This window comes from Chinchilla lanigera, unplaced genomic scaffold, assembly GCF_000276665.1.
Source record: "Chinchilla lanigera isolate Chin_1 unplaced genomic scaffold, ChiLan1.0 scaffold00161, whole genome shotgun sequence".
NCBI classification, from domain to species: domain Eukaryota; kingdom Metazoa; phylum Chordata; class Mammalia; order Rodentia; family Chinchillidae; genus Chinchilla; species Chinchilla lanigera.
This window is the reverse complement of record NW_004955562.1, coordinates 1,711,119-1,725,748: the sequence shown is the minus strand read 5'-3', so window position 1 is coordinate 1,725,748 and position 14,630 is coordinate 1,711,119. Positions and strand designations below refer to the sequence as shown.

Here is a 14,630-nt window from a genome sequence, read left to right as displayed (position 1 = left end):
AGAGTTGGGTGGATCTTGATTGTGGAGTAAGAGCAGGAGAATACAAAAGATGGCCTGAGAGCATCACAAGAAGCAGCAAGTCTCCACATTTTGTAGCCTCAAAATTGCAAAAGTGAAAGACAGATTTAAGAAGGAAAGACAGATTTAAGAAGCTACAATGCACCATGTTCCAGAATGGTGGTGACCTCACAATGTTCCAGAATGGTGGTGGCCTCACAATGTTCCAGAATGGTGGTGTCCTCATCATGTTCCAGAATGCTGGTTGCATAGAGATTTGTTCTCCAGAATTAGATTCAGAGTATTCAGAAATCCAGGCATGCAACTCCTACAGCCTAGAGAGAAGGAAGCCTGTTTACTGCTCCAACTGGCACCTGGAAAATAGCCTTGCTTCTCCCCTTTTTCTCTTGTTGCTCTTGCTGTTTTTTGCCTCCATGAACTATTGCCCTTCTGCCATGCCACCCTGCCTTGGAGCCCACTGATTAAGGACTGAAACCTTTACAAATGTGAGCTAAATAAATTTTATCCCCTTTTTCTTGCACATTGGGTATTTTGTTCCAACAATGAGAGAAAGGCAACTGAGACATCTTTGTACTCCTCTTTCAGGGTACTATAGTTTTCATTGTAGAGGTCTTTCACTTCCTTCATTAGGACAATTACTAAGTATTTCTTTTCTCTAAATGATAGTTTGAAAGATTTTCTTTAATTTCTTTCACTGTTCACTTATTATTGGTGTATAGGAGTATTAGGGTTTATTTCTAGATGTCCCCTCAAAGCCTCATGTAGTCATGGCATCAGGCTTTTACAGAGGTAGCTGAATCTAGAGTTTGTGACTGATTCATAATGCATTGCTGGGATTAACGGTGCTGGGACTAAAGCTAGGTGACTACTGCTTCCCTCCACTGATCAGATTGGCAGAAGACTGAATAAGATAAAAGGAGCAGAAAGAGGCTTGCTTCTTCCCTTTTTTTTTTTACTCTTGTTGCTTTTGAATCTTCTGCCTTCATGAACTATTGCCCCTCTTCCATGCTACCCTGGCTTGCAGCCAGTTGTTTATGGAGTATAACTTCTACAACTTGTGAACTAAGTAAATCTTTCCTTCCTTAACTTTCCATGTTGGGTATTTTGTCTCAGCAAACAGAGAAAAGTAATTAAGACAGAATTTGTCTGTCTTAATTGGTACCAGAGAAGTAGCGTCATTGCTATGACTATACCTGACCAAGAGGTTCAAGAGCCTTTGAGAATGGCTTGTAGGAAGAGATTGGAAAAGTTCACAGATGTAGGCTGAAAAAGTAGAGCTGCAATGCCTAAGGTTGTTCTGTGTGGGAGATCTTAGTCAGAATTCAGAAAACCAGAATACTGATAGAAATCCTGTTGGGAAACACCAGGCCTTGGAGGTATCTTCCTGGGATTCCATTGGTCATTGAACTCCAGATGATGTGCTATTGCTTGGCAGAAACTTGGTCTGCTTTTAGCTTGTGCCAGAGATGTTGGCTGAGAATAAGGTTAAAGGTGATGGACTAATTAGTTAAGCAGAAGAATTTTCAAGGTAGTCAAATGTTGAGGCAGTGGCATGGCTACTGTAGTGAGTTTTTAGCCAGATTTATGTAGAAAATTAAGAATAAAGAGCCCTGCAGAATGATTTAAAATGTTGTGGGTTTGGCCAGAAAAGATTCACCAGTAAAATTGTGAACTACAAAGATCCAGCAGGGGAGATTTTGATTGCTGAAAACAAACCAGATAATAGAAGAGATGGTCTGAAGGCAAAGGTTCTTCACATTTGCAATCTCATAATTGCAAAAGTGAAAGAATTTGCTTTGAGAAGAAAGCTACAGAGCAACATGTTACAGAATTGTTACAGCATAGAGAATTTATTCCTCTTAATTGCATTAAGAGTAGTTGGCCATTGAGGCATGCAACCCCTGCAACCAAGAGAAATAGAAGTTTGGCTATTACTCCATGTGGCAGCAGAACTTGTCATCATCCTAATGGTGCTGATTTAGGCACATGAAGAATGCAAGAGTTGTGGGGTTAAGAAGGCTTCCATCCTGATTTCAGAAGGAATGGGAGGCAGGCAGTATGCCCCTGAGAGGACAGTGTGTTAAGATGGGAGGGTGAAGTCAAAGGTGCAGTGGAGATGCCAGAAGTTTGCAGAATCCAGGAGTGTGGATCATCTGAGGAAATCTGCGAGATCAGAGCAAAGGAGGTCCAAGAGAGAGGCCATGGGAACGACAACCACTGGAAGTGCCATATGGGTGGAGCCAACCAAGACTTTTGGAGTTCACATCTTGCCACAGATTGCCTCAGATGTTGCCCATAGAAATACGGGACATAATGTTTGCCCTGTTGGATTTTGGACTTGTTTTGCTCCCACCCCTTTGTATTCTCCTTTTTGTAACTTTTGGAATGGATGTTTAAAGTGTGACATTGAATGTTGGAAGTTTTTAAATTTCTTTTCATTTATACAGGGGGTCACAGCTAAGAGTTTACCTTACATCTTGGTAGAGATTTAGGGCTTGCATTTTTCAGCAATGCTAAATCTGTTAGGACTTTTAACAACTCTGGGAGATGGACTAAATGCTTTTTGCATAAAGTGATGTATTGAGTATTTGGGGAGCTAGTGATGGAATATTATGTGTTGTGTTTTGAGGTGCCCCCAAAGCTTGATTCAGTCACAGGGTCAGGCTTCTTGGGGGTAGTTGAATCTAGATTTTGTGACTGGTTCATAGTGCAATGCTGAAATTAAGAGTGCTGGGACTAATGCTGGGTGATTGTTGCATCCCTCCACTGATTGGATAGGCATGGCTCAAATCCCAGCAGACTGGATAAGATAAAAGAGGCAGAAAGAGAAATGTTTCCCCCTTTTTTACTCTTACTGCTTTTGTATCTTCTACCACCATGAAGTATCTTCCACCACCATCTCTTGCCCCTCTGCCGTGCCACCCTGCCTTGGAAACAGCTGATTATGGTCTGAAACTTCTACAAACTGAGCTAAGTAAACCTTTCCTTCCTTAACTTCAGATGTTGGGTATTTTGTCTCAGGATTGAGAGAAGAGTAACTAAGACAAAGAATGCTATTGTTTTTTTGAGTGTTGACTTTGTATTCTGCTATGTTTTTGAACTTCATTGTTATTTCTATGAGTCTTTGGTAGTGTTTTAGGGTTCTTTTATGTAAAGGATCTTGTAATCTGCAAATAATGACACTTTGACTTCTTCTTTTCCTATCCATAGCCATTTTTTACTTCTTTTTTACTTTTACTTCTTTCTCTAGTCTAACTGCTCCAGCTAATGTTTTAAGAAAAGCTGTATTAAACAGAAGTGGTGATAATGGACATCCTTGTCTTGTTCCTGATTTTAAAGGTAAAGCATTGGACTTGTCTCCTTTTAGCATGATGTTTGCAATTGTTTTGTCATAGATGGCTTTTATCAGACTGATGTAAAGAAATTGTATTCCTATTTTCTTCAGGGTTTTTGTCATGAATTGTTATGGCTTGTGTCTAGATGTCCCCCACACAGCCTCCTGCAGTCATGGGAGAATTTTTCAAAGGTGACTGGACCTAGAGTGTGTGATACTGGGATTGATTCATGATGTAGTGCTAGGATTGAGGGTGCCAGGATTAAGTGGGTGAGTGCTACCCACACTAAGTAGCCTGGATAAGATATAAGGTGTAGGAAGACCTGTGATCATCCCTTCTTATATTTGCTGTCTTCTGCCTGCCATGAACTTTTTCTCTTCTGTGATGCCCCTCTGCTAAGCTAAACTGTCTTGGAGCCTGCCAGCTATGAATTAAAACCTGCACAAACTGTAAGCCAAATAAATCTTTCCTCCCTTAAGTTGTCATTGCTGGGCATTTTGTCTCAGGAATGAGGAAATTCACTAAGACAGAATTTGGCATGGAAAAAGTGGGTTTGTTGTTATGATATTACCTGGCCATGTGGATCAAGAGCCTTTTGAATTATGTTGTGGAAAGGGAAAGAATTAGGGAAGGTTTGGTGTTGGAATGCCTTAGACTGTACTTGATGAGAGATTCTGGTCAGAGGTCAAAAGACCTGAATGCTGATAGACATTCTTCTGGTAAAGATTAGGCTCAGGAGTTTTCTGATGGGAAGGACTGAATTGGCTCCAGAAAAATGTCTGTTATATCTTGGCAGAAAGTTTGCCTGCCTTTTTTTCACATCAAGAAACTTACTGAGACTGAGATTAAAGGCAGTAGACTAAATAATCTTGCAGAAGAAATTTCAAGGCAGTCTAATATTAAGGCCATGGCAAGGCTGCTGTTGGTAGCTTCCAGCCCGATTTACATTGAGAATCAAGAGCAAAGTACCCAGAAGAATGATTTGAAATGTTGTGAATCTGACCAGAAGGAAGCTCTAGTAAAGTTGTGGCCTGCAAGGATGGACCAGAGCAGAAATTTGTCTCTGAAAAGATTAGTAAAAAAAGCCAAATATTTCAGAAGGCAACAGAAAAGATGGCTTGAGGACATCACAAGAAACAGCAGGACTGCAGCTTTTGCAGCCTCAGGGTTGCAAATGTGAAAGAGTTTGCTTTTACAAGTGAGTCCCAGAGGACTATGTTCTCAAATGATAGTGGCCTAGAGAATTTGTTTCCGGGAATATGGCTCAGAGTGCCCGGGGATCCAGGCACTCAGTCCTCACAGTCAATAGAGAAACAAGATTGGCTACTGTTCCAGCTGGCAACAGAGCTTGGCATTACCCACAAGGTGCTTGTTTTAGGTGCATGAAAAATCAAGAGTTGTGGGGTTCAAAAGGCTTCCACCCAGGTTGAAGAAGCCCTGGAAGGATAGGCAGTGTGCCCTTGACAGGGCAGTGTGCGAAGCTTTGAGTGTGAAGGTACAGTGGAGACCCCAGAAGTTTGGAGAAGCCAGAAATATGGATCACCTGAGGAAAACTGCAAGGAGAGAACAGAACTGGTCTAAGAGAAAAGCCATGGGAGCTACAACCCCCATAAATGTTTTAGTGGCAGAGTCACTGAGCCCTTTGGAGTTCACATCTTGCCACAGATTTGCTCCAGTGTTGAACATGGAACTACAGGATTTAATGTTTGCCCTGCTGGATTTTAGAATTGTTTTGTTCCCACTCCTTTGTATCCCCCTATTTTTACCTTGGGGAAAGGAAATGTCAATCATGTGCTATTGAATGTTGAAAGTGTTTAACTTCCTTTTTATTTGTTCAAGGGTGTGTAGTTGAGTCTGCCTTAAATCTAAGAGGAGACTTTGGACCTGGATTTTTCAGTAATGTTGGAAATGTTAGTACTTTGGCAACTCTTGGACAGATCTAATTGTTTATAAGTGAGGTAATTTGGGCATGACTAACTGTAATCTTTTACCAAAGCCCCAGGAGGTAGGTGATCACCTTGTTTCACTTGGGAAGAGAGAATGCAGTGTATTTAACTAAGCTACCAAGTGCTCTGGGAATGTACTTTAATATTGTTAATATCACAAAGGCAATCTGAGTGTTGGTTTATAGTGAAATGGCAACATTTATGTGATCCTGCTAATATCAAGCAAATCAACTACAGAAATATCATTCAAGACAAATTAAATGTTAACATATTCTAAGAACAAATTATGTACCACCTTTAATCCCAGAAAAAATTGACAACAATGATATAAATATTAAAGCAGCCAAAGTATTGGTTTAGAGCTAATATGCACTAAATGCAACAGGTATATCAACACTAATGGAAGAAAAGAATTTAACAGCAATTTTATAGAGTTAACTATGAGAAGACTGATAAAGTTTCATGGTTATACTATTAAAGATATAGGGTTCTGAAATTGAGAAGTGCAAGAGGAAAACTTTAATACCTGAAACTGTACAAGATGAGGACAAGAGAGAAGTGTTACAAAGAATCTTATTGGTGAGTAGATGGTTGTTTATAGAATCAGGCAAAGGTCAGAGAAAAAACTCAGAACATATAGAAGATAAAAGGAAAAGAGGGGGAAAGAAGAATGAAAGTATAGGGAATATAATAAGACTGAAATAAGAGGAGACAAAGTAAAAAGAGAAAAAAAAGAAAAGGAAAGAAGAAACAATACAGAAGGGCAAAGGAAGATTATCCAAGCCCCAGGAAACTGGTGAAGGATGGAAGAAAAGCAAAGAAAACAAACCAGAAAAACCTAAAAGCAATGCACGTGCGTGCGCGCACACACACGTACGCACACACACAGAATGGAAAACAAAAAAAAAAACCAACAAAAACATTAAAAAACAAAAAGAAATTTCCCTATGATTCTGACTGTGTGGTTTCCTTACAGGTTCTACAGTTTTGGGGCAGTGTCCTATTCAAGACATGACACCACTCTTGGTATAAGGTAAAGAACATAGTCCTGGCACAGATCCATGCTGTATACAGTCAGCAGCAATCAGGCAGAAAGATTAGGGTAGAGTTGCCATTTCTCAGCCTTTCAAATGCACCTTGATTCAAGTTAAGCCTGGCGTCTGGCCATGGGTTTGGATCTGGGTCACGTCGTTTAAATCCCTCTGGGATCTCTTGCCCACTCCCTGACCACTGGTGTCTCCCATGATTGTCCCTCACTCAGTAACTATGGGAGTATAACCCTAGGAGCGTATTCCTGGAATAGTATCTGATCACACAATCTCTCCATCTAGGGGATATGGCAGGAGCTTGGACTGGAATCACCAGCAAATACCATCTTTTGGTCTATTGCATTGCTGGCTTTCTCTCTGGGGTGGTGGTGGCCTCTGGCCTTTCCTGCTTTCACTGTGTCCCTGTTCTTCCTTAGAAGCCACTAGCCATAGAAAAATTACAGATTGACTCTTCTTTTTTCCTGCATTATCTTTCTACAATTTCACTGTAGGCTCCAATTTTCCCATCAAATCATTCGTGGGTCCCAGAGATCCATTTTTCTTTTCTTTCCTAGGTTGCTATTTTCCAATGCTTGGATTCCAAATCTCAGAGAGACTGATTTGTTGTTGCTTACCACTCTGTCATTTTTCCAGAAGTCTTCAAATTTTCATATTTCATCTATAGTATATTCCTGCTGTATGAAAGATACAGTTAAAACAATGAAAAATCATATTTTAGGAGAAAATGTTTATGACATACATATATGGTAAAGTACTCATATCTTAAAGCCCAGGAGGAACAAAACAGCCCAATTTAAAAATGAGATTAAATTTTAAACAGCCATATCTCCAAGAAAAGGTAGACAAATGAAAAGATGATCACTATATTATGTCAAGAATTTAGAAAAGAAACCTACATGTTAGTTTTCTGTCTGAAGAATAGCTAGCAAAGTTTTTCCCATTCTGTAGATTGTCTCTTCACTCTATTGGTTATTTGCTTTGTTGAGCAACAGCTTTTAAATTTCATGTTATTCCATTTGTTGATTCTTGGTGTTACCTCTTATGTAATTATTGTTCTGTACAGAAATTCTTTGCCTGTGTCTATGCTTTAAAAAACTTTATCTAATTTTACCTTCCAGCAGATTCAGTGTTGTTTTAATATTCAATTATTTGATCATTTCCATTTTATGTTAGTACATGGTGAGAAATATGGGCTTAGATTTCTTTTTCTGCATATGTATAATCAGATTTCCCAGAACAATTTGTTAGGAGCTGTTTTTCCTATGGCGTATATTTTTGGCCCCGTTGTTGAAAATGGGAAGGCTAAATTACCTGACATTGTTTCTGATTCCTCTGTTCTGTTCCATTGATCCACATGTCCAAGTTTGTGTGAATATCGTGGTGTTTTTATCACTGTAATTTTGTAATATAATTAGAAGTCCAGGATTGTGATACCTCCTGCTTTGTTTTTGTTTCCCAGGATTTCTTTTGCTACTCTGGGTCTATTCTTTTTCTTTATAAATTTTAAGGTTGTTTTTCTAGTTCTGTGAAGAATGCAAGTGGTATTTTAATTGGAATTGCATTAAACTTTTATATGAGTTTGGTAATATGACCATTTTGACAATATTTGATCTACCTCTCCAAGAACAGGTGATGTGTTTGAATTTTCTGATGTCCTCTTCAATCGCTTTTACCAGGACAACATATTTTTCTTTATAGATGTCTTTCCCTAGTTTGGTTGGTTTGTTCCTGAAGTATTTAATTTTTTGAAGCAATTGGTATTGGGATTATTTTCCTAATTTCTTTCTCCATGAGTTCATTGTTAGTGTACAAGAATGCTTTTGATTTTTGTGTATTTATTTTGTATCATTGTGGTTTTCAGAATTTTTTATTAGTTCTAGGAATCATTTGTTGGACATTTTGGTGTCTTCCATGTAAAGTATTATGTCATCTCCACATAAGAATATTTGAAGCTCTTCCTCTTCTATGTATTTCTTTCATTTCCTTTTCTTGTCTCATTGTTCTAGCTAAAGTTTAGAGCACTATATTGAACAACAGTGTTTAAAGGGAACACCCTTACCTTGCTCCTGGTTTTAGTGGAAAAGATTTCACTGTTTCCCTGTTTAGTGTGATGTTGGCAGTGGGTTTCTCATGAATGGCTTTCATCAGTTTAATATAAGGTCCTTGTCTTAGTTATTTTTCTCATTACTGAGACTCAGTACCCAACACACACAAGTTAAGGGAGGAAAGGTTTATTTAACTAACATTTTGTAGAGATTTCAGTCCATAGTTAGCTGGCTCTGAGGTAGCGTGGCATGGCAGACAGACATTGCAGAGTTGAAACAGTTCATGGTGGGCAGAAGGCAGTAAAGCAAGTAAGCAAACAAGGAATAAGACAAGCCTCTTTCTGTCTTTTAATCCAGGCTACTGGTATTAAGGCAGTGCCAAATTAATTAGTGGATTGGTTTAATAATCCCCTACCCTTAATCTTAGCACTCTTAAGCCTAGCATTGCACCATGAATCAATCACACAGTGTAGTTTCAGCCACCTCTGAAAAAGCCCTAATTATGATTGCATGAGGCTTTGGAGAGACATCTAGACACAAGCCATAACAGTCTCTCTACACCTATTTTGTTTAGGGTTTTTATCATGAGTGGATGCTGCATTGGTCAAAGGCTCTTTATATATTGAGATGGTAGTGTGATTTGTGTCCTTCTTTCTGTTTATGTAATGTATTACATTTATTGATTTATGAACGTTGAGCCAACTTTGAATCCCTGGAAAGAAGCTAACTTTGTCATGATATATGTACTTTTTAATGATTTGTAGCACTCGGTTTGCCAGCATCTTGTTGAGGTTTTTGAATTTATGTTCCATAAAAAGATAGGTTTGCAATTTTCTTCTTTTTTGTGAAATATTTGTGGGATTTTGGAATCATGGTAATGCTAGTTCAGGATGGGTTTGGCAGTACTCCTTCCCTTTCAATTTCACTGAAAAATTTGAGGAGTATGGTTTTAAATCTTCTCTGAAGTTCAGATATTATTCTGTGTTGAATGCATCAGGTCCTGGGACTTTTTTTCTTGGTCGAGTTTTATTTCTCTCTTTATTTTAATACCTATTACCAGTCCATTGAGAGTTGTTATATCATCTTGGTTAAATTTTTGGTAATTCATATGTGTCTAAAAATTTCTCCATGTATTCTGCGTTCACCAGTTTATTGGAATGTAAGTTTTGGGAGTAATTCCTTAGAATACTCTGGATTTTCATGGTGTCAATTGCAATTTCATCTTTTTCATTTTTAATTACATTGATATATGTATTTCTTTCCTTTTTCTGGTAAGATTGGCTAAGAGTTTATCAATCTTTTTCTTCCTTTCAGAAAAGCAACTCTTTGATTCCTTAATCCTTTGTATTATTTTAATTCTGAGGTCATTCATTTCCACTCTGGTCTTTATACTTTCTTTTCTTCTATTAATTTTATATTTGTGTTGCTCTTAGTATTCTAGGATCTTGAGATGTATCCTTTGGTTAGTTATTTTGTAGTGCTCAATTCTTTTAATGTGTGCATTCATAGCTATGAACTTCCATCTTAAAACTTCTTTCAATATGTCCCATATGCTTTCAACCAAAACAATCTTGAAAAAAGAAGAACTGATTTGGAAAACTCATGATCCCACTTATGATTCAAGATTTCAAAACTTTTTACTAAAAAGTTATAGTAATCAAAAGACTGTGAAATTACCATGAAGACATATAAGCTATTATGGTTTGGATCTCAAATGCCCCCCAAAGGCCCATGTACTAAAGGCTTATTCTGCAACCAGTAGAGCTATTTGGGGATGGTGGAACCTGCGAGAAGTGGTGCGTAAAACTATGCATGAAGTTTGCTTTGAACAGACAAGCAGTCCAGCAGTATTCAGAGCCTGATGGTGGAACAGAATTATTAGTCTTTCATGATTATATCAGCTACAGAGACTTGTGGTGTTTTTATATTGTTATGGCTTATATCTAGATGTCCATGCAATCCTCATGGGGCCAAACATGGTGCATTTTGGAGGTAGCTGGATCTAGGTTATGTTTAAGTGGATTAAGGGTGTGTGGCACTGCATTAATCCACTAATTGTTTTAATGTAGTTCTAGATGTGGATAATGGGAATTCCTCCCAGGGTGTGGGTGGCACCACTCAAAAGGCTTGAGACCTGGCTGTAATAAAAAGAAAAGGAAGGCTTGCTGCTTTGCTGCCTTCTGCTTGCCATACTATAAACTGTTTTTCCTCTGCAATTCGCCTCTGCAGTGGCAACTTGCCTTGGAATGAGCTGACTATGTAATTAAACTTCTACAAACTGTGAGCTCATATAAATCTTTGCTCCTTTAATTTGCTTGTGCAAAAGTATTTTGTCTTAGCAGTGAGAAAAGTAACTAAGATTATGGTACTTTGCAGTTTTTTGGTAAACACTGAGGTTTTAAATAATTAGTGCACCATTATTGTTTAGAGCAGCTCGAGATGTGCAGAAAAATTGAACAGAAAGTACAGTGCTCCTATACTGCTACCTCATTTGTCCGTAATGATTTTTCCCATTGGGGTAAAATATATATGAAATGAAATTGATCATTATAGCCATTTCAAGTATATAGTTTGGTGGTATTAAGTACATTTACATTATTGAGCAATCATCACCATGATCCATTTTCCCTTGGTCTTCTTTGATAAGGCTCCTAATCCTGTTCATGTGAACTCTGCCCGCTGACTTAATCACCTCCAAAAGGATGCAGAGATGGATGCTTTACTTATCCCTGATAATATGATTCAATATCATCAGTCTATTGGCAATTTCACATCAACTTGTTCTGTATATTTCTATGTCCCTATCTAGCATCACATTGTACTGGCCATGCACAATGATCTTAACATGTCCATATATCTCTAAATGATCTCTCTAATACATACTACAGCCTTCACATCACACAAAGCTTTTTCAGAACCTTGTTATATGAATTCCCTGTATGTATTCTGCCCAGCATAGAGTTCAAGGAAAAATTGTGAGTGCACAATTGTGAACAGTAGCACATGCTGTCCTAACCTATTTTGCACTGTTATAACAGACTTTCAGGATAACAGACTACGTATTTTATAATGGACACTTATTTCTCCTGGCCTTGGAGGTTCAGAAGCCCAAAGACAATGACATATTTGGTGAAGGCCATTTTCCTGCTTCACCCCATAAAAGAAGTCAGAAAGGCAAAAGGAGATGAGAGAGGGAGAGAGAGACTGTTGCATGTAGAATAGAGAAAAGATTCATACAGCACAGAATCTTTACCAACAATGAAAGTACAACTACCATGAGGACTTCTAAATATTTTCTGTCATGTCTGGTACCTAAAAGAGACTATTCTAATATTATTGAAAAAATAGGTTCAAATCAATTAGACACAAAGTTTTCAGAAATAGGTAGCTTTTATTTTTTACAAAACCTATTACATGATAACAGAGAATGTCTGCTCTTCTTTCATAGGGTAGCATTAATTGTTACTCCAAAATAGGCTGGGAAGAGAAAGGTACACCTCCTCTTGAAAATAGGTCATTATTGCTATGTAAACTCAAAGTTTGCATACTATTATAAACTACAGGTTTCTGTTCATGCCTATTCTGCATTAATCAAATATAATGTTCTTTGGAACAATGCCTGCATGTTGAGCATGTTAAGTTTTTGAGATATCATTACATTCTAAAACTGAATAGAAAAATTCATATAGGATAAAAATTAATCACCTACATTTCTAGTGTTAATATTTAAAGTTGTGTTCAAGATACAACATGGCTCTGAAAAAGCAGATTACAGAAACAGACATAAAGCTTGTAACCATGCAAATTTGATCTTATGCTCTTCAATACAGATCATCAGGGTGTAAATTAGCATTGAAATTTCAGATGAGAGAGGCAGTGTTATCTAACAAGGAAGTCCAATGGTCTGAACTAACAAATGAAAATTTATAGAATTGGGCTTTCCCTCTAACAAAGGAGTTGATGGAACCCCAGTGTTCCCCAGTGTTAATGGCATCAACCTTTCTCATTCATTCAAACTGAATTATCTCTTCTTACTTACCATATAATCAATCAGCAGACAATTTCAGTATATACTAACTCAGCACCTTCCCTTATCTCTTTAATAGCCTGCCACTTAGGCTCCGACGCTCTAGTGTCTTGCTGCCTAATCGATGTCTTTTCCACACTTTGGACAAATAATCTATACCCATCCAGATATAACTCAAAGCCCTCACTAAGATAAGCAAAAAGAACTCTGGCCATATACAACTTGCTACATACCAATTGCTATTGCCCATCTAAATTATTTTCAATTGCCAGATATTTCTACCTTTCGTGAGCCTTTGCATCTGTTATTTCTTCTACTATGTTGAAAGAAGATGAAATATTTAACAACATACATGTTATTACATGGAGGATACTCCTTGTGGAGTGAAAGCTAAAAGTCTAAGAGCCAAATCAGAGACTAGTAAAATTGATCAAGGTAAGTAACACAAATGTTCAACTTTTGATTCCAGAAAGATAGAATAGATGTATTTTCTCCTCTTCCTCCCACTGAATACAACTGAAAATACTATATAGAATGTATAAAATAAAAAGAAGATTCATGAAGGGTGAACAAAGGAGTACAGATACCTAGGAACTTTGAGGCCAAAAGAACAATAGTTGGTGAATTCCTGAGTTTGTCTTTTTGTCCCGTATATTTCAAATAGACTAGAAAAACCAACAGTCCAGTAACTGCACAAAGCACAAATAAAACAATATCAATAATAAAAGTCTGCTGTCGCTAGCCAAATGATAAGAAGTAGCACAGTCTTGTTAGAGAGAAATTTTTAAGACAAGTGTTCTACTCCTAGCAAAAATACAAAAACTGCAGTCTTATCCCATCCTTGCCAGAAAAGAATATGTGGAGAGGACAGATATTCACTCCTCATAAAGCTATAATGAAGTGCACACCCTTCTACATTTTTATTGCTATTATGCAAAGGGAAAAAGTAAAAAGCTGGAACTTTCATTCTAACTAGCCACCAGTACGGGACCACTGCTTTATCAGTAGAGACCACATGGGGAGTCTGGATTTCCACATTCACTTGGAAACAATGACATGTCTTGTCCTCCCTTCACTGTCATTTATCCAAAGAGACCTCATGAAGAGTTGGCACTTTCACCAACTACTAGTGGCAGCAGGAAAATGACAACCACTCTAGCCATGAAGAATGTGTGAGCAGCAAACCACTCAGGTACCAGTAAAGGTAAAGTGGTGAATCTGAACTTTTATCCTATCTGGTAGTGAAGCAGTGGCATTCACTTTCACCTTCTAGAGTGGTGTCTGGAAAAGCAAACTTAAATAAAGTTTTTAAAAACACCCAGTGTTTTCTAATCCCAACAGTGTCCATGTTTCTATCTAAACTTACTCATCATACCAAAAAGAATATCTCAAACTGTATGAATAAAAAGACAATCAATAAATAATGTCAACATGGACACAACAGGGACGTGAAAACTATAAGAGATTTTTTAAAGTCATTATAGAAATACAATGGTTAGAAATATACCTGAAGAAATGACCAGATAAAAAAATCTACAGATTCAAGATGCTGAGAATATATGAAACTGAAAAAAAGAAATACATACCAAGGCATATAAAAGTTGAAATTCTGAAAACTAAAAAAGAAGGAAAAGTTCTAAAATTAGTGAGAGAGAAATAACACATTCATGATTAGGTCCTAAACAATTTGAATAACATAGGTTTCTCACAGAAACTGTGGAGACAAGAGTGAAATAATACAATTTTTCTCAAGTGTTAAAGCAAGAATGTCAATCCAAAATCTTATATCCAGCTAAAATAGCCTTCATGAATGAAGGCAGAAGCAAAAGATTCTCAGATGAAGGAAAAATAAGAAATTGCATCAAACTACATACTATAAAACAATGGCTATGAAAAATCTCCAAACATAAAAGTAATAATAAAAGAAGGAACCTTGGGATATCAGTAAGAAAAAAAAAAAAGAAAAGTGGTTAGAGTCCAAAATGAGTATATGTGTAATATACTTTCTTTTTCCTCTTGAGTTTTCTAAATTGCTTTTGATGGGTGAAGTAAAATTATAACATTGAGTTGGCTCTAAATTTATATAGAAAAAATGTTTGAGAAAAATGATATAAGCAAGGAAAGTAAAAGAGTCACCACTGGAGGTAAGGTTTCTATTTCTTTTTTTTTTTTTTTTTTTTTTTGGTTTTTCTACGGTACCGGGAACCGAA

At 37.3% G+C, this 14,630-nt stretch overlaps 1 pseudogene; it reads left to right on the top strand.

Annotated features, from left to right (window-relative positions):
* Window positions 1–12,782: 12,782 nt before the first annotated feature.
* The window catches only part of LOC102029236, a 99,082-nt pseudogene continuing 97,234 nt past the window's right edge, over window positions 12,783–14,630 (top strand).